Here is a 25,422-nt window from a genome sequence, read left to right as displayed (position 1 = left end):
TATATTTTTTGAAATTTTATATTTTATGTACAGTATATAATATATATTTGGTGGACATTCATATTTTATGTACAGTATATAGTATATATTTGGTGACCTTTGATATTTTATGTACAGTGAATAATATATATTTGGTGAAATTTTATATTTTATGTACAGCATATAATATATATTTGGTGTACTTTCATATTTTATGTACAGTATATAGTATATATTTGGTGACATTTGATATTTTATATACAATATATAATATATCTTTCTTGAAATTTGATATTTTATGTACAGTATATAATATATATTTGGTGAAATTTTATATTTTATGTACAGTATATAAGATATATTTGGTGTACTTTCATATTTTATGTACAGTATATAGTATATATTTGGTGACATTTGATATTTTATATACAATAAATAAGATGTGTTTCTTGAAATTTGATATTTTATGTACAGTATATACTATATATTTGGTGAAATTTTATATTTTATGTACAGTATATAAGATATATTTGGTGTACTTTCATATTTTATGTACAGTATATAGTATATATTTGGTGACATTTGATATTTTATGTACAGTATATAATATATATTTGTTGAAATTTGATATTTTATGTATAGTGTATAATATATATTTGGTGAAATTTCATATTTTATATACCGTATATAATATATATTTGGTGTACTTTCATATTTTATGTACAGTATATAGTATATATTTGGTGACATTTGATATTTTATGTACGGTATATAATATATATTTGGCGAAATTTTATATTTTATGTACAGTATATAATATATATTTGGTGTACTTTCATATTTTGTGTACAGTATATAGTATATATTTGGTGACTTTTGACATTTTATGTACAGTATATAATATATATTTGTTGAGATTTGATATCTTATGTACAGTATATAATATATATTTTTTGAAATTTTATATTTTATGTACAGTATATAATATATATTTGGTGTACTTTCATATTTTATGTACAGTATATAGTGTATATTTGGTGACATTTGATATTTTATATACAATAAATAAGATATGTTTCTTGAAATTTGATATTTTATGTACAGTATTTTCTATATATTTGGTGAAATTTGACATTATAGGTACAGTATATAATATATGTTTGGTGAAATTTGATATTTTATATACAGTATATAATATATATTTGGTGAAATTTGATATTTTATGTACAGTATATAATATATATTTTTTGAACTTTTATATTTTATTTACAGTATATAATATATATTTGGTGGACTTTCATATTTTATGTACAGTATATAGTATATATTTGGTGACCTTTGATATTTTATGTACTGTGAATAATATATATTTGGTGAAATTTTATATTTTATGTACAGTATATAATATATATTTGGTGTACTTTCATATTTTATGTACAGTATATAGTATATATTTGGTGACATTTGATATTTTATATACAATATATAATATATATTTGTTGAAATTTGATATTTTATGTACAGTATATAATATATATTTGGTTAAATTTTATATTTTATGTACAGTATATAAGATATATTTGGTGTAATTTCATATTTTATGTACAGTATATAGTATATATTTGGTGACATTTGATATTTTATATACAATAAATAAGATATGTTTCTTGAAATTTGATATTTTATGTACAGTATACACTATATATTTGGTGAAATTTTATATTTTATGTACAGTATATAAGATATATTTGGTGTACTTTCATATTTTATGTACAGTATATAGTTTATATTTGGTGACATTTGATATTTTATGTACAGTATATAATATATATTTGTTGAAATTTGATATTTTATATATAGTATATAATATATATTTGGTGAAATTTCATATTTTATATACCGTATATAATATATATTTGGTGTACTTTCATATTTTATGTACAGTATATAGTATATATTTGGTGACATTTGATATTTTATGTACAGTATATAATATATATTTGGTGAAATTTTATATTTTATGTACAGTATATAATATATATTTGGTGTACTTTCATATTTTGTGTACAGTATATAGTATATATTTGGTGACTTTTGACATTTTATATACAGTATATAATATATATTTGGTGAAATTTCATATTTTATATACCGTATATAATATATATTTGGTGTACTTTCATATTTTATGTACAGTATATAGTATATATTTGTTGAAATTTGATATCTTATGTACAGTATATAATATATATTTTTTGAAATTTTATATTTTATGTACAGTATATAATATATATTTTTTGAAATTTTATATTTTATGTACAGTATATAATATATATTTGGTGTACTTTCATATTTTATGTACAGTATATAGTATATATTTGGTGACATTTGATATTTTATGTACAGTGTATAATATATATTTGGTGAAATTTTATATTTTATGTACAGTATATAATATATACTTGGTGTACTTTCATATTTTATATACAGTATATAGTGTATATTTGGTGACATTTGATATTTTATATACAATAAATAAGATATGTTTCTTGAAATTTGATATTTTATGTACAGTATATACTATATATTTGGTGAAATTTGACATTATAGGTACAGTATATAATATATGTATGGCGAAATTTGATATTTCATATACAGTACATAATATATATTTGGTGAAATTTTATATTTTATGTACAGTATATAAGATATATTTGGTGTACTTTCATATTTTATGTACAGTATATAGTATATATTTGGTGACATTTGATATTTTATGTACAGTATATAATATATATTTGTTGAAATTTGATATTTTATGTATAGTATATAATATATATTTGGTGAAATTTCATATTTTATATACCGTATATAATATATATTTGGTGTACTTTCATATTTTATGTACAGTATATAGTATATATTTGGTGACATTTGATATTTTATGTACAGTATATAATATATATTTGGTGAAATTTTATATTTTATGTACAGTATATAGTATATATTTGGTGTACTTTCATATTTTATGTACTGTATATAGTATATATTTGGTGACATTTGATATTTTATATACAATAAATAAGATATGTTTCTTGAAATTTGATATTTTATGTACAGTATATACTATATATTTGGTGAAATTTTATATTTTATGTACTGTATATAAGATATATTTGGTGTACTTTCATATTTTATGTACAGTATATAGTATATATTTGGTGAGATTTGATATTTTATGTACAGTATATAATATATATTTGCTGAAATTTGATATTTTATGTATAGTATATAATATATATTTGGTGAAATTTTATATTTTATGTACAGTATATAACATATATTTCGTGTACTTTCATATTTTATGTACAGTATATAGTATATATTTGGTGACATTTGATATTTTATGTACCGTGTATAATATATATTTGGTGAAATTTTATATTTTATGTACAGTATATAATATATATTTGGTGTACTTTCATATTTTATGTACAGTATATAGTGTATATTTGGTGACATTTGATATTTTATATACAATAAATAAGATATGTTTCTTGAAATTTGATATTTTATGTACAGTATATACTATATATTTGGTGAAATTTGACATTATAGGTACAGTATATAATATATGTTTGGTTAAATTTGATATTTTATATACAGTATATAATATATATTTGGTGAAATTTTATATTTTATGTACAGTATATAATATATATTTGGTGTACTTTCATATTTTATGTACAGTATATAATATATATTTGGTGGACATTCATATTTTATGTACAGTATATAGTATATATTTGGTGACCTTTGATATTTTATGTACAGTGAATAATATATATTTGGTGAAATTTTATATTTTATGTACAGCATATAATATATATTTGGTGTACTTTCATATTTTATGTACAGTATATAGTATATATTTGGTGACATTTGATATTTTATATACAATAAATAAGATATGTTTCTTGAAATTTGATATTTTATGTACGGTATATAATATATATTTGGTGAAATTTTATATTTTATGTACAGTATATAGTATATATTTGGTGACCTTTGATATTTTATGTACTGTGAATAATATATATTTGGTGAAATTTTATATTTTATGTACAGTATATAATATATATTTGGTGTACTTTCATATTTTATGTACAGTATATAGTATATATTTGGTGACATTTGATATTTTATATACAATATATAATATATATTTGTTGAAATTTGATATTTTATGTACAGTATATAATATATATTTTTTGAAATTTTATATTTTATGTCCAGTATATAATATATATTTGGTGGACTTTCATATTTTATGTACAGTATATAGTATATGTTTGGTGACATTTGATATTTTATGTACAGTGTATAATATATATTTGGTGAAATTTCATATTTTATGTACAGTATATAATATATATTTGCTGTACTTTCATATTTAATATACAGTATATAGTATATATTTGGTGAAATTTGATATTTTATATACAATATATAATATATATTTGTTGAAATTTGATATTTTATGTACAGTATATAATATATATTTGGTGAAATTTTATATTTTATGTACAGTATATAAGAGATATTTGGTGTACTTTCATATTTTATGTACAGTATATAGTATATATTTGGTGACATTTGATATATATTTTATATACCGTATATAATATATATTTGGTGTACTTTCATATTTTATGTATAGTATATAGTATATATTTGGTGACATTTGATATTTTATGTACAGTATATAATATATATTTGGTGAAATTTTATATTTTATGTACAGTATATAATATATATTTGGTGTACTTTCATATTTTGTGTACAGTATATAGTATATATTTGGTGACTTTTGACATTTTATATACAGTATATAATATATATTTGTTGAAATTTGATATCTTATGTACAGTATATAATATATATTTTTTGAAATTTTATATTTTATGTACAGTATATAATATATATTTGGTGTACTTTCATATTTTATGTACAGTATATAGTATATATTTGGTGACATTTGATATTTTATGTACAGTGTATAATATATATTTGGTGAAATTTTATATTTTATGTACAGTATATAATATATATTTGGTGTACTTTCATATTTTATATACAGTATATAGTGTATATTTGGTGACATTTGATATTTTATATACAATAAATAAGATATGTTTCTTGAAATTTGATATTTTATGTACAGTAAATACTATATATTTGGTGAAATTTGACGTTATAGGTACAGTATATAATATATGTTTGGTGAAATTTGATATTTTATATACACTACATAATATATATTTGGTGAAATTTTATATTTTATGTACAGTATATAAGATATATTTTGTGTACTTTCATATTTTATGTACAGTATATAGTATATATTTGGTGACATTTGATATTTTATGTACAGTATATAATATATATTTGTTGAAATTTGATATTTTATGTATAGTATATAATATATATTTGGTGAAATTTCATATTTTATATACCGTATATAATATATATTTGGTGTACTTTCATATTTTATGTACAGTGTATAGTATATATTTGGTGACATTTGATATTTTATGTACAGTATATAATATATATTTGGTGAAATTTTATATTTTATGTACAGTATATAATATATATTTGGTGTACTTTCATATTTTATGTACTGTATATAGTATATATTTGGTGACATTTGATATTTTATATACAATTAATAAGATAAGTTTCTCGAAATTTGATATTTTATGTACAGTATATACTATATATTTGGTGAAATTTTATATTTTATGTACTGTATATAAGATATATTTGGTGTACTTTCATATTTTATGTACAGTATATAGTATATATTTGGTGACATTTGATATTTTATGTACAGTATATAATATATATTTGCTGAAATTTGATATTTTATGTATAGTATATAATATATATTTGGTGAAATTTTATATTTTATGTACAGTATATAACATATATTTCGTGTACTTTCATATTTTATGTACAGTATATAGTATATATTTGGTGACATTTGATATTCTATGTACCGTGTATAATATATATTTGGTGAAATTTTATATTTTATGTACAGTATATAATATGTATTTGGTGTACTTTCATATTTAATGTACAGTATATAGTATATATTTGGTGACATTTGATTTTTATATACAATATATAATATATATTTGTTGAAATTTGAAATTTTATCTACAGTACATAATATATATTTAGTGAAATTTTATATTTTATGTACAGTATATAAGATATATTTGGTGTACTTTCATATTTAATGTACAGTATATAGTATATATTTGGTGACATTTGATATTTTATGTACAGTGTATAGTATATATTTGGTGAAATTTTATATTTTATGTACAGTATATAATATATATTTGGTGTACTTTCATATTTAATGTACAGTATATAGTATATATTTGGTGACATTTGATATTTTATATACAATATATAATATATATTTGTTGAAATTTGAAATTTTATGTACAGTATATAATTTATTTTTGGTGAAATTTGATATTTTATGTACAGTATATAATATATATTTGGTGTACTTTCATATTTAATGTACAGTATATAGTATATATTTGGTGACATTTCATATTTTATATACAGTATATAATATATATTTTTTGAAATTTTATATTTTATGTACAGTATATAATATATATTTGGTGTACTTTCATATTTTATGTACACTATATAGTATATATTTGATGACATTTGATATTTTATGTACAGTGTATAATATATATTTGGTGAAATTTTATATTTTATGTACAGTATATGATATATATTTGGTGTACTTTCATATTTTATGTACAGTATATAGTATATATTTGGTGACATTTGATATTTTATGTACAGTGTATAATATATATTTGGTGAAATTTTATATTTTATGTACACTATATAATATATATTTGGTGTACTTTCATATTTAATGTACAGTATATAGTGTATATTTGTCGACATTTGATATTTGATATACAGTACATAATATATATTTGTTGAAATTTGATATTTTGTGTATAGTATATAATATATATTTTTTGAAATTTTATATTTTATGTACAGTATATAATATATATTTGGTGTACTTTCATATTTTATGTACAGTATATAGTATATATTTGGTGACAGTTGACATTTTATGTACAGTATATAATATATATTTTTTGAAATTTTATATTTTATGTACAGTATATAATATATATTTGGTGTACTTTCATATTTTGTGTACAGTATATAGTATATATTTGGTGACTTTTGACATTTTATATACAGTATATAATATATATATGTTGAAATTTGATATCTTATGTACAGTATATAATATATATTTTTTGAAATTTTATATTTTATGTACAGTATATAATATATATTTGGTGTACTTTCATATTTTATGTACAGTATATAGTATATATTTGGTGACATTTGACATTTTATGTACAGTGTATAATATATATTTGGTGAAATTTTATATTTTATGTACAGTATATAATATATACTTGGTGTACTTTCATATTTTATATACAGTATATAGTGTATATTTGGTGACATTTGATATTTTATATACAATAAATAAGATATGTTTCTTGAAATTTGATATTTTATGTACAGTATATACTATATATTTGGTGAAATTTGACATTATAGGTACAGTATATAATATATGTATGGCGAAATTTGATATTTCATATACAGTACATAATATATATTTGGTGAAATTTTATATTTTATGTACAGTATATAAGATATATTTGGTGTACTTTCATATTTTATGTACAGTATATAGTATATATTTGGTGACATTTGATATTTTATGTACAGTATATAATATATATTTGTTGAAATTTGATATTTTATGTATAGTATATAATATATATTTGGTGAAATTTCATATTTTATATACCGTATATAATATATATTTGGTGTACTTTCATATTTTATGTACAGTATATAGTATATATTTGGTGACATTTGATATTTTATGTACAGTATATAATATATATTTGGTGAAATTTTATATTTTATGTACAGTATATAGTATATATTTGGTGTACTTTCATATTTTATGTACTGTATATAGTATATATTTGGTGACATTTGATATTTTATATACAATAAATAAGATATGTTTCTTGAAATTTGATATTTTATGTACAGTATATACTATATATTTGGTGAAATTTTATATTTTATGTACTGTATATAAGATATATTTGGTGTACTTTCATATTTTATGTACAGTATATAGTATATATTTGGTGAGATTTGATATTTTATGTACAGTATATAATATATATTTGCTGAAATTTGATATTTTATGTATAGTATATAATATATATTTGGTGAAATTTTATATTTTATGTACAGTATATAACATATATTTCGTGTACTTTCATATTTTATGTACAGTATATAGTATATATTTGGTGACATTTGATATTTTATGTACCGTGTATAATATATATTTGGTGAAATTTTATATTTTATGTACAGTATATAATATATATTTGGTGTACTTTCATATTTTATGTACAGTATATAGTGTATATTTGGTGACATTTGATATTTTATATACAATAAATAAGATATGTTTCTTGAAATTTGATATTTTATGTACAGTATATACTATATATTTGGTGAAATTTGACATTATAGGTACAGTATATAATATATGTTTGGTTAAATTTGATATTTTATATACAGTATATAATATATATTTGGTGAAATTTTATATTTTATGTACAGTATATAATATATATTTGGTGTACTTTCATATTTTATGTACAGTATATAATATATATTTGGTGGACATTCATATTTTATGTACAGTATATAGTATATATTTGGTGACCTTTGATATTTTATGTACAGTGAATAATATATATTTGGTGAAATTTTATATTTTATGTACAGCATATAATATATATTTGGTGTACTTTCATATTTTATGTACAGTATATAGTATATATTTGGTGACATTTGATATTTTATATACAATAAATAAGATATGTTTCTTGAAATTTGATATTTTATGTACGGTATATAATATATATTTGGTGAAATTTTATATTTTATGTACAGTATATAGTATATATTTGGTGACCTTTGATATTTTATGTACTGTGAATAATATATATTTGGTGAAATTTTATATTTTATGTACAGTATATAATATATATTTGGTGTACTTTCATATTTTATGTACAGTATATAGTATATATTTGGTGACATTTGATATTTTATATACAATATATAATATATATTTGTTGAAATTTGATATTTTATGTACAGTATATAATATATATTTTTTGAAATTTTATATTTTATGTCCAGTATATAATATATATTTGGTGGACTTTCATATTTTATGTACAGTATATAGTATATGTTTGGTGACATTTGATATTTTATGTACAGTGTATAATATATATTTGGTGAAATTTCATATTTTATGTACAGTATATAATATATATTTGCTGTACTTTCATATTTAATATACAGTATATAGTATATATTTGGTGAAATTTGATATTTTATATACAATATATAATATATATTTGTTGAAATTTGATATTTTATGTACAGTATATAATATATATTTGGTGAAATTTTATATTTTATGTACAGTATATAAGAGATATTTGGTGTACTTTCATATTTTATGTACAGTATATAGTATATATTTGGTGACATTTGATATATATTTTATATACCGTATATAATATATATTTGGTGTACTTTCATATTTTATGTATAGTATATAGTATATATTTGGTGACATTTGATATTTTATGTACAGTATATAATATATATTTGGTGTACTTTCATATTTTGTGTACAGTATATAGTATATATTTGGTGACTTTTGACATTTTATATACAGTATATAATATATATTTGTTGAAATTTGATATCTTATGTACAGTATATAATATATATTTTTTGAAATTTTATATTTTATGTACAGTATATAATATATATTTGGTGTACTTTCATATTTTATGTACAGTATATAGTATATATTTGGTGACATTTGATATTTTATGTACAGTGTATAATATATATTTGGTGAAATTTTATATTTTATGTACAGTATATAATATATATTTGGTGTACTTTCATATTTTATATACAGTATATAGTGTATATTTGGTGACATTTGATATTTTATATACAATAAATAAGATATGTTTCTTGAAATTTGATATTTTATGTACAGTAAATACTATATATTTGGTGAAATTTGACGTTATAGGTACAGTATATAATATATGTTTGGTGAAATTTGATATTTTATATACACTACATAATATATATTTGGTGAAATTTTATATTTTATGTACAGTATATAAGATATATTTTGTGTACTTTCATATTTTATGTACAGTATATAGTATATATTTGGTGACATTTGATATTTTATGTACAGTATATAATATATATTTGTTGAAATTTGATATTTTATGTATAGTATATAATATATATTTGGTGAAATTTCATATTTTATATACCGTATATAATATATATTTGGTGTACTTTCATATTTTATGTACAGTGTATAGTATATATTTGGTGACATTTGATATTTTATGTACAGTATATAATATATATTTGGTGAAATTTTATATTTTATGTACAGTATATAATATATATTTGGTGTACTTTCATATTTTATGTACTGTATATAGTATATATTTGGTGACATTTGATATTTTATATACAATTAATAAGATAAGTTTCTCGAAATTTGATATTTTATGTACAGTATATACTATATATTTGGTGAAATTTTATATTTTATGTACTGTATATAAGATATATTTGGTGTACTTTCATATTTTATGTACAGTATATAGTATATATTTGGTGACATTTGATATTTTATGTACAGTATATAATATATATTTGCTGAAATTTGATATTTTATGTATAGTATATAATATATATTTGGTGAAATTTTATATTTTATGTACAGTATATAACATATATTTCGTGTACTTTCATATTTTATGTACAGTATATAGTATATATTTGGTGACATTTGATATTCTATGTACCGTGTATAATATATATTTGGTGAAATTTTATATTTTATGTACAGTATATAATATGTATTTGGTGTACTTTCATATTTAATGTACAGTATATAGTATATATTTGGTGACATTTGATTTTTATATACAATATATAATATATATTTGTTGAAATTTGAAATTTTATCTACAGTACATAATATATATTTAGTGAAATTTTATATTTTATGTACAGTATATAAGATATATTTGGTGTACTTTCATATTTAATGTACAGTATATAGTATATATTTGGTGACATTTGATATTTTATGTACAGTGTATAGTATATATTTGGTGAAATTTTATATTTTATGTACAGTATATAATATATATTTGGTGTACTTTCATATTTAATGTACAGTATATAGTATATATTTGGTGACATTTGATATTTTATATACAATATATAATATATATTTGTTGAAATTTGAAATTTTATGTACAGTATATAATTTATTTTTGGTGAAATTTGATATTTTATGTACAGTATATAATATATATTTGGTGTACTTTCATATTTAATGTACAGTATATAGTATATATTTGGTGACATTTCATATTTTATATACAGTATATAATATATATTTTTTGAAATTTTATATTTTATGTACAGTATATAATATATATTTGGTGTACTTTCATATTTTATGTACACTATATAGTATATATTTGATGACATTTGATATTTTATGTACAGTGTATAATATATATTTGGTGAAATTTTATATTTTATGTACAGTATATGATATATATTTGGTGTACTTTCATATTTTATGTACAGTATATAGTATATATTTGGTGACATTTGATATTTTATGTACAGTGTATAATATATATTTGGTGAAATTTTATATTTTATGTACACTATATAATATATATTTGGTGTACTTTCATATTTAATGTACAGTATATAGTGTATATTTGTCGACATTTGATATTTGATATACAGTACATAATATATATTTGTTGAAATTTGATATTTTGTGTATAGTATATAATATATATTTTTTGAAATTTTATATTTTATGTACAGTATATAATATATATTTGGTGTACTTTCATATTTTATGTACAGTATATAGTATATATTTGGTGACAGTTGACATTTTATGTACAGTATATAATATATATTTTTTGAAATTTTATATTTTATGTACAGTATATAATATATATTTGGTGTACTTTCATATTTTGTGTACAGTATATAGTATATATTTGGTGACTTTTGACATTTTATATACAGTATATAATATATATATGTTGAAATTTGATATCTTATGTACAGTATATAATATATATTTTTTGAAATTTTATATTTTATGTACAGTATATAATATATATTTGGTGTACTTTCATATTTTATGTACAGTATATAGTATATATTTGGTGACATTTGACATTTTATGTACAGTGTATAATATATATTTGGTGAAATTTTATATTTTATGTACAGTATATAATATATATTTGGTGTACTTTCATATTTTATGTACAGTATATAGTGTATATTTGGTGACATTTGATATTTTATATACAATAAATAAGATATGTTTCTTGAAATTTGATATTTTATGTACAGTATATACTATATATTTGGTGAAATTTGACATTATAGGTACAGTATATAATATATGTTTGGTTAAATTTGATATTTTATATACAGTATATAATATATATTTGGTGAAATTTGATATTTTATGTACAGTATATAATATAAATTTTTTGAAATTTTATATTTTATGTACAGTATATAATATATATTTGGTGGACATTCATATTTTATGTACAGTATATAGTATATATTTGGTGACCTTTGATATTTTATGTACAGTGAATAATATATATTTGGTGAAATTTTATATTTTATGTACAGCATATAATATATATTTGGTGTACTTTCATATTTTATGTACAGTATATAGTATATATTTGGTGACATTTGATATTTTATATACAATATATAATATATATTTGTTGAAATTTGATATTTCATGTACAGTATATAATATATATTTGGTGAAATTTTATATTTTATGTACAGTATATAAGATATATTTGGTGTACTTTCATATTTTATGTACAGTATATAGTATATATTTGGTGACATTTGATATTTTATATACAATAAATAAGATGTGTTTCTTGAAATTTGATATTTTATGTACAGTATATACTATATATTTGGTGAAATTTTATATTTTATGTACAGTATATAAGATATATTTGGTGTACTTTCATATTTTATGTACAGTATATAGTATATATTTGGTGACATTTGATATTTTATGTACAGTATATAATATATATTTGTTGAAATTTGATATTTTATGTATAGTGTATAATATATATTTGGTGAAATTTCATATTTTATATACCGTATATAATATATATTTGGTGTACTTTCATATTTTATGTACAGTATATAGTATATATTTGGTGACATTTGATATTTTATGTACGGTATATAATATATATTTGGCGAAATTTTATATTTTATGTACAGTATATAATATATATTTGGTGTACTTTCATATTTTGTGTACAGTATATAGTATATATTTGGTGACTTTTGACATTTTATGTACAGTATATAATATATATTTGTTGAGATTTGATATCTTATGTACAGTATATAATATATATTTTTTGAAATTTTATATTTTATGTACAGTATATAATATATATTTGGTGTACTTTCATATTTTATGTACAGTATATAGTGTATATTTGGTGACATTTGATATTTTATATACAATAAATAAGATATGTTTCTTGAAATTTGATATTTTATGTACAGTATTTTCTATATATTTGGTGAAATTTGACATTATAGGTACAGTATATAATATATGTTTGGTGAAATTTGATATTTTATATACAGTATACAATATATATTTGGTGAAATTTGATATTTTATGTACAGTATATAATATATATTTTTTGAAATTTTATATTTTATGTACAGTATATAAGATATATTTGGTGTACTTTCATATTTTATGTACAGTATATAGTATATATTTGGTGACATTTGATATTTTATGTACAGTATATAATATATATTTGTTGAAATTTGATATTTTATGTATAGTATATAATATATATTTGGTGAAATTTCATATTTTATATACCGTATATAATATATATTTGGTGTACTTTCATATTTTATGTACAGTATATAGTATATATTTATTGACAGTTGATATTTTATGTACAGTATATAATATATATTTTTTGAAATTTTATATTTTATGTACAGTATATAATATATATTTGGTGTACTTTCATATTTTGTGTACAGTATATAGTATATATTTGGTGACTTTTGACATTTTATATACAGTATATAATATATATTTGTTGAAATTTGATATCTTATGTACAGTGTATAATATATATTTTTTGAAATTTTATATTTTATGTACAGTATATAATATATATTTGGTGTACTTTCATATTTTATGTACAGTATATAGTATATATTTGGTGACATTTGATATTTTATGTACAGTGTATAATATATATTTGGTGAAATTTTATATTTTATGTACAGTATATAATATATATTTGGTGTACTTTCATATTTTATGTACAGTATATAGTGTATATTTGGTGACATTTGATATTTTATATACAATAAATAAGATATGTTTCTTGAAATTTGATATTTTATGTACAGTATATACTATATATTTGGTGAAATTTGACATTATAGGTACAGTATATAATATATGTTTGGTGAAATTTGATATTTTATATACAGTATATAATATATATTTGGTGAAATTTGATATTTTATGTACAGTATATAATATATATTTTTTGAAATTTTATATTTTATGTACAGTATATAATATATATTTGGTGGACTTTCATATTTTATGTACAGTATATAGTATATATTTGGTGACCTTTGATATTTTATGTACAGTGAATAATATATATTTGGTGAAATTTTATATTTTATGTACAGTATATAATATATATTTGGTGTACTTTCATATTTTATGTACAGTATATAGTATATATTTGGTGACATTTGATATTTTAAATACAATATATAATATATATTTGTTGAAATTTGAAATTTTATGTACAGTATATACTATATATTTGGTGAAATTTGACACTATAGGTACAGTATATAATATATGTTTGGTGAAATTTGATATTTTATATACAGTATATAATATATATTTGGTGAAATTTGATATTTTATGTACAGTATATAATATATATTTTTTGAAATTTTATATTTTATGTCCAGTATATAATATATATTTGGTGGACTTTCATATTTTATGTACAGTATATAGTATATGTTTGGTGACATTTGATATTTTATGTACAGTGTATAATATATATTTGGTGAAATTTCATATTTTATGTACAGTATATAATATATATTTGCTGTACTTTCATATTTAATATACAGTATATAGTATATATTTGGTGAAATTTGATATTTTATATACAATATATAATATATATTTGTTGAAATTTGATATTTTATGTACAGTATATAATATATATTTGGTGAAATTTTATATTTTATGTACAGTATATAAGAGATATTTGGTGTACTTTCATATTTTATGTACAGTATATAGTATATATTTGGTGACATTTGATATATATTTTATATACCGTATATAATATATATTTGGTGTACTTTCATATTTTATGTATAGTATATAGTATATATTTGGTGACATTTGATATTTTATGTACAGTATATAATATATATTTGGTGAAATTTTATATTTTATGTACAGTATATAATATATATTTGGTGTACTTTCATATTTTGTGTACAGTATATAGTATATATTTGGTGACTTTTGACATTTTATATACAGTATATAATATATATTTGTTGAAATTTGATATCTTATGTACAGTATATAATATATATTTTTTGAAATTTTATATTTTATGTACAGTATATAATATATATTTGGTGTACTTTCATATTTTATGTACAGTATATAGTATATATTTGGTGACATTTGATATTTTATGTACAGTGTATAATATATATTTGGTGAAATTTTATATTTTATGTACAGTATATAATATATATTTGGTGTACTTTCATATTTTATATACAGTATATAGTGTATATTTGGTGACATTTGATATTTTATATACAATAAATAAGATATGTTTCTTGAAATTTGATATTTTATGTACAGTAAATACTATATATTTGGTGAAATTTGACGTTATAGGTACAGTATATAATATATGTTTGGTGAAATTTGATATTTTATATACACTACATAATATATATTTGGTGAAATTTTATATTTTATGTACAGTATATAAGATATATTTTGTGTACTTTCATATTTTATGTACAGTATATAGTATATATTTGGTGACATTTGATATTTTATGTACAGTATATAATATATATTTGTTGAAATTTGATATTTTATGTATAGTATATAATATATATTTGGTGAAATTTCATATTTTATATACCGTATATAATATATATTTGGTGTACTTTCATATTTTATGTACAGTATATAGTATATATTTGGTGACATTTGATATTTTATGTACAGTATATAATATATATTTGGTGAAATTTTATATTTTATGTACAGTATATAATATATATTTGGTGTAATTTCATATTTTATGTACTGTATATAGTATATATTTGGTGACATTTGATATTTTATATACAATTAATAAGATAAGTTTCTCGAAATTTGATATTTTATGTACAGTATATACTATATATTTGGTGAAATTTTATATTTTATGTACTGTATATAAGATATATTTGGTGTACTTTCATATTTTATGTACAGTATATAGTATATATTTGGTGACATTTGATATTTTATGTACAGTATATAATATATATTTGCTGAAATTTGATATTTTATGTATAGTATATAATATATATTTGGTGAAATTTTATATTTTATGTACAGTATATAACATATATTTCGTGTACTTTCATGTTTTATGTACAGTATATAGTATATATTTGGTGACATTTGATATTTTATGTACCGTGTATAATATATATTTGGTGAAATTTTATATTTTATGTACAGTATATAATATGTATTTGGTGTACTTTCATATTTAATGTACAGTATATAGTATATATTTGGTGACATTTGATTTTTATATACAATATATAATATATATTTGTTGAAATTTGAAATTTTATCTACAGTACATAATATATATTTAGTGAAATTTTATATTTTATGTACAGTATATAAGATATATTTGGTGTACTTTCATATTTAATGTACAGTATATAGTATATATTTGGTGACATTTGATATTTTATGTACAGTGTATAGTATATATTTGGTGAAATTTTATATTTTATGTACAGTATATAATATATATTTGGTGTACTTTCATATTTAATGTACAGTATATAGTATATATTTGGTGACATTTGATATTTTATATACAATATATAATATATATTTGTTGAAATTTGAAATTTTATGTACAGTATATAATTTATTTTTGGTGAAATTTGATATTTTATGTACAGTATATAATATATATTTGGTGTACTTTCATATTTAATGTACAGTATATAGTATATATTTGGTGACATTTCATATTTTATATACAGTATATAATATATATTTTTTGAAATTTTATATTTTATGTACAGTATATAATATATATTTGGTGTACTTTCATATTTTATGTACACTATATAGTATATATTTGATGACATTTGATATTTTATGTACAGTGTATAATATATATTTGGTGAAATTTTATATTTTATGTACAGTATATGATATATATTTGGTGTACTTTCATATTTTATGTACAGTATATAGTATATATTTGGTGACATTTGATATTTTATGTACAGTGTATAATATATATTTGGTGAAATTTTATATTTTATGTACACTATATAATATATATTTGGTGTACTTTCATATTTAATGTACAGTATATAGTGTATATTTGTCGACATTTGATATTTGATATACAGTACATAATATATATTTGTTGAAATTTGATATTTTGTGTATAGTATATAATATATATTTTTTGAAATTTTATATTTTATGTACAGTATATAATATATATTTGGTGTACTTTCATATTTTATGTACAGTATATAGTATATATTTGGTGACAGTTGACATTTTATGTACAGTATATAATATATATTTTTTGAAATTTTATATTTTATGTACAGTATATAATATATATTTGGTGTACTTTCATATTTTGTGTACAGTATATAGTATATATTTGGTGACTTTTGACATTTTATATACAGTATATAATATATATATGTTGAAATTTGATATCTTATGTACAGTATATAATATATATTTTTTGAAATTTTATATTTTATGTACAGTATATAATATATATTTGGTGTACTTTCATATTTTATGTACAGTATATAGTATATATTTGGTGACATTTGACATTTTATGTACAGTGTATAATATATATTTGGTGAAATTTTATATTTTATGTACAGTATATAATATATATTTGGTGTACTTTCATATTTTATGTACAGTATATAGTGTATATTTGGTGACATTTGATATTTTATATACAATAAATAAGATATGTTTCTTGAAATTTGATATTTTATGTACAGTATATACTATATATTTGGTGAAATTTGACATTATAGGTACAGTATATAATATATGTTTGGTTAAATTTGATATTTTATATACAGTATATAATATATATTTGGTGAAATTTGATATTTTATGTACAGTATATAATATAAATTTTTTGAAATTTTATATTTTATGTACAGTATATAATATATATTTGGTGGACATTCATATTTTATGTACAGTATATAGTATATATTTGGTGACCTTTGATATTTTATGTACAGTGAATAATATATATTTGGTGAAATTTTATATTTTATGTACAGCATATAATATATATTTGGTGTACTTTCATATTTTATGTACAGTATATAGTATATATTTGGTGACATTTGATATTTTATATACAATATATAATATATATTTGTTGAAATTTGATATTTCATGTACAGTATATAATATATATTTGGTGAAATTTTATATTTTATGTACAGTATATAAGATATATTTGGTGTACTTTCATATTTTATGTACAGTATATAGTATATATTTGGTGACATTTGATATTTTATATACAATAAATAAGATGTGTTTCTTGAAATTTGATATTTTATGTACAGTATATACTATATATTTGGTGAAATTTTATATTTTATGTACAGTATATAAGATATATTTGGTGTACTTTCATATTTTATGTACAGTATATAGTATATATTTGGTGACATTTGATATTTTATGTACAGTATATAATATATATTTGTTGAAATTTGATATTTTATGTATAGTGTATAATATATATTTGGTGAAATTTCATATTTTATATACCGTATATAATATATATTTGGTGTACTTTCATATTTTATGTACAGTATATAGTATATATTTGGTGACATTTGATATTTTATGTACGGTATATAATATATATTTGGCGAAATTTTATATTTTATGTACAGTATATAATATATATTTGGTGTACTTTCATATTTTGTGTACAGTATATAGTATATATTTGGTGACTTTTGACATTTTATGTACAGTATATAATATATATTTGTTGAGATTTGATATCTTATGTACAGTATATAATATATATTTTTTGAAATTTTATATTTTATGTACAGTATATAATATATATTTGGTGTACTTTCATATTTTATGTACAGTATATAGTGTATATTTGGTGACATTTGATATTTTATATACAATAAATAAGATATGTTTCTTGAAATTTGATATTTTATGTACAGTATTTTCTATATATTTGGTGAAATTTGACATTATAGGTACAGTATATAATATATGTTTGGTGAAATTTGATATTTTATATACAGTATACAATATATATTTGGTGAAATTTGATATTTTATGTACAGTATAAAATATATATTTTTTGAAATTTTATATTTTATGTACAGTATATAATATATATTTGGTGGACTTTCATATTTTATGTACAGTATATAGTATATATTTGGTGACCTTTGATATTTTATGTACTGTGAATAATATATATTTGGTGAAATTTTATATTTTATGTACAGTATATAATATATATTTGGTGTACTTTCATATTTTATGTACAGTATATAGTATATATTTGGTGACATTTGATATTTTATATACAATATATAATATATATTTGTTGAAATTTGATATTTTATGTACAGTATATAATATATATTTGGTTAAATTTTATATTTTATGTACAGTATATAAGATATATTTGGTGTAATTTCATATTTTATGTACATTATATAGTATATATTTGGTGACATTTGATATTTTATATACAATAAATAAGATATGTTTCTTGAAATTTGATATTTTATGTACAGTATACACTATATATTTGGTGAAATTTTATATTTTATGTACAGTATATAAGATATATTTGGTGTACTTTCATATTTTATGTACAGTATATAGTATATATTTGGTGACGTTTGATATTTTATGTACAGTATATAATATATATTTGTTGAAATTTGATATTTTATGTATAGTATATAATATATATTTGGTGAAATTTCATATTTTATATACCGTATATAATATATATTTGGTGTACTTTCATATTTTATGTACAGTATATAGTATATATTTGTTGAAATTTGATATTTTATGTACAGTATATAATATATATTTGGTGAAATTTTATATTTTATGTACAGTATATAATATATATTTGGTGTACTTTCATATTTTATATACAGTATATAGTGTATATTTGGTGACATTTGATATTTTATATACAATAAATAAGATATGTTTCTTGAAATTTGATATTTTATGTACAGTATATACTATATATTTGGTGAAATTTGACATTATAGGTACAGTATATAATATATGTATGGCGAAATTTGATATTTCATATACAGTACATAATATATATTTGGTGAAATTTTATATTTTATGTACAGTATATAAGATATATTTGGTGTACTTTCATATTTTATGTACAGTATATAGTATATATTTGGTGACATTTGATATTTTATGTACAGTATATAATATATATTTGTTGAAATTTGATATTTTATGTATAGTATATAATATATATTTGGTGAAATTTCATATTTTATATACCGTATATAATATATATTTGGTGTACTTTCATATTTTATGTACAGTATATAGTATATATTTGGTGACATTTGATATTTTATGTACAGTATATAATATATATTTGGTGAAATTTTATATTTTATGTACAGTATATAGTATATATTTGGTGTACTTTCATATTTTATGTACTGTATATAGTATATATTTGGTGACATTTGATATTTTATATACAATTAATAAGATAAGTTTCTCGAAATTTGATATTTTATGTACAGTATATACTATATATTTGGTGAAATTTTATATTTTATGTACTGTATATAAGATATATTTGGTGTACTTTCATATTTTATGTACAGTATATAGTATATATTTGGTGACATTTGATATTTTATGTACAGTATATAATATATATTTGCTGAAATTTGATATTTTATGTATAGTATATAATATATATTTGGTGAAATTTTATATTTTATGTACAGTATATAACATATATTTCGTGTACTTTCATATTTTATGTGCAGTATATAGTATATATTTGGTGACATTTGATATTTTATGTACCGTGTATAATATATATTTGGTGAAATTTTATATTTTATGTACAGTATATAATATGTATTTGGTGTACTTTCATATTTAATGTACAGTATATAGTATATATTTGGTGACATTTGATTTTTATATACAATATATAATATATATTTGTTGAAATTTGAAATTTTATCTACAGTACATAATATATATATAGTGAAATTTTATATTTTATGTACAGTATATAAGATATATTTGGTGTACTTTCATATTTAATGTACAGTATATAGTATATATTTGGTGACATTTGATATTTTATGTACAGTGTATAGTATATATTTGGTGAAATTTTATATTTTATGTACAGTATATAATATATATTTGGTGTACTTTCATATTTAATGTACAGTATATAGTATATATTTGGTGACATTTGATATTTTATATACAATATATAATATATATTTGTTGAAATTTGAAATTTTATGTACAGTATATAATTTATATTTGGTGAAATTTGATATTTTATGTACAGTATATAATATATATTTGGTGTACTTTCATATTTAATGTACAGTATATAGTATATATTTGGTGACATTTCATATTTTATATACAGTATATAATATATATTTTTTGAAATTTTATATTTTATGTGCAGTATATAATATATATTTGGTGTACTTTCATATTTTATGTACACTATATAGTATATATTTGATGACATTTGATATTTTATGTACAGTGTATAATATATATTTGGTGAAATTTTATATTTTATGTACAGTATATGATATATATTTGGAGTACTTTCATATTTTATGTACAGTATATAGTATATATTTGGTGACATTTGATATTTTATGTACAGTGTATAATATATATTTGGTGAAATTTTATATTTTATGTACACTATATAATATATATTTGGTGTACTTTCATATTTAATGTACAGTATATAGTGTATATTTGCCGACATTTGATATTTGATATACAGTACATAATATATATTTGTTGAAATTTGATATTTTGTGTATAGTATATAATATATATTTTTTGAAATTTTATATTTTATGTACAGTATATAATATATATTTGGTGTACTTTCATATTTTATGTACAGTATATAGTATATATTTGGTGACAGTTGACATTTTATGTACAGTATATAATATATATTTTTTGAAATTTTATATTTTATGTACAGTATATAATATATATTTGGTGTACTTTCATATTTTGTGTACAGTATATAGTATATATTTGGTGACTTTTGACATTTTATATACAGTATATAATATATATATGTTGAAATTTGATGTCTTATGTACAGTATATAATATATATTTTTTGAAATTTTATATTTTATGTACAGTATATAATATATATTTGGTGTACTTTCATATTTTATGTACAGTATATAGTATATATTTGGTGACATTTGACATTTTATGTACAGTGTATAATATATATTTGGTGAAATTTTATATTTTATGTACAGTATATAATATATATTTGGTGTACTTTCATATTTTATGTACAGTATATAGTGTATATTTGGTGACATTTGATATTTTATATACAATAAATAAGATATGTTTCTTGAAATTTGATATTTTATGTACAGTATATACTATATATTTGGTGAAATTTGACATTATAGGTACAGTATATAATATATGTTTGGTTAAATTTGATATTTTATATACAGTATATAATATATATTTGGTGAAATTTGATATTTTATGTACAGTATATAATATAAATTTTTTGAAATTTTATATTTTATGTACAGTATATAATATATATTTGGTGGACATTCATATTTTATGTACAGTATATAGTATATATTTGGTGACCTTTGATATTTTATGTACAGTGAATAATATATATTTGGTGAAATTTTATATTTTATGTACAGCATATAATATATATTTGGTGTACTTTCATATTTTATGTACAGTATATAGTATATATTTGGTGACATTTGATATTTTATATACAATAAATAAGATGTGTTTCTTGAAATTTGATATTTTATGTACAGTATATACTATATATTTGGTGAAATTTTATATTTTATGTACAGTATATAAGATATATTTGGTGTACTTTCATATTTTATGTACAGTATATAGTATATATTTGGTGACATTTGATATTTTATGTACAGTATATAATATATATTTGTTGAAATTTGATATTTTATGTATAGTGTATAATATATATTTGGTGAAATTTCATATTTTATATACCGTATATAATATATATTTGGTGTACTTTCATATTTTATGTACAGTATATAGTATATATTTGGTGACATTTGATATTTTATGTACGGTATATAATATATATTTGGCGAAATTTTATATTTTATGTACAGTATATAATATATATTTGGTGTACTTTCATATTTTGTGTACAGTATATAGTATATATTTGGTGACTTTTGACATTTTATGTACAGTATATAATATATATTTGTTGAGATTTGATATCTTATGTACAGTATATAATATATATTTTTTGAAATTTTATATTTTATGTACAGTATATAATATATATTTGGTGTACTTTCATATTTTATGTACAGTATATAGTGTATATTTGGTGACATTTGATATTTTATATACAATAAATAAGATATGTTTCTTGAAATTTGATATTTTATGTACAGTATTTTCTATATATTTGGTGAAATTTGACATTATAGGTACAGTATATAATATATGTTTGGTGAAATTTGATATTTTATATACAGTATACAATATATATTTGGTGAAATTTGATATTTTATGTACAGTATAAAATATATATTTTTTGAAATTTTATATTTTATGTACAGTATATAATATATATTTGGTGGACTTTCATATTTTATGTACAGTATATAGTATATATTTGGTGACCTTTGATATTTTATGTACTGTGAATAATATATATTTGGTGAAATTTTATATTTTATGTACAGTATATAATATATATTTGGTGTACTTTCATATTTTATGTACAGTATATAGTATATATTTGGTGACATTTGATATTTTATATACAATATATAATATATATTTGTTGAAATTTGATATTTTATGTACAGTATATAATATATATTTGGTTAAATTTTATATTTTATGTACAGTATATAAGATATATTTGGTGTAATTTCATATTTTATGTACATTATATAGTATATATTTGGTGACATTTGATATTTTATATACAATAAATAAGATATGTTTCTTGAAATTTGATATTTTATGTACAGTATACACTATATATTTGGTGAAATTTTATATTTTATGTACAGTATATAAGATATATTTGGTGTACTTTCATATTTTATGTACAGTATATAGTATATATTTGGTGACGTTTGATATTTTATGTACAGTATATAATATATATTTGTTGAAATTTGATATTTTATGTATAGTATATAATATATATTTGGTGAAATTTCATATTTTATATACCGTATATAATATATATTTGGTGTACTTTCATATTTTATGTACAGTATATAGTATATATTTGTTGAAATTTGATATTTTATGTACAGTATATAATATATATTTGGTGAAATTTTATATTTTATGTACAGTATATAATATATA

The sequence above is a fragment of the Gorilla gorilla genome, chromosome 3, assembly GCF_029281585.2.
Source record: "Gorilla gorilla gorilla isolate KB3781 chromosome 3, NHGRI_mGorGor1-v2.1_pri, whole genome shotgun sequence".
NCBI lineage: Eukaryota > Metazoa > Chordata > Mammalia > Primates > Hominidae > Gorilla > Gorilla gorilla.
This window is presented reverse-complemented; position numbering follows the sequence as displayed.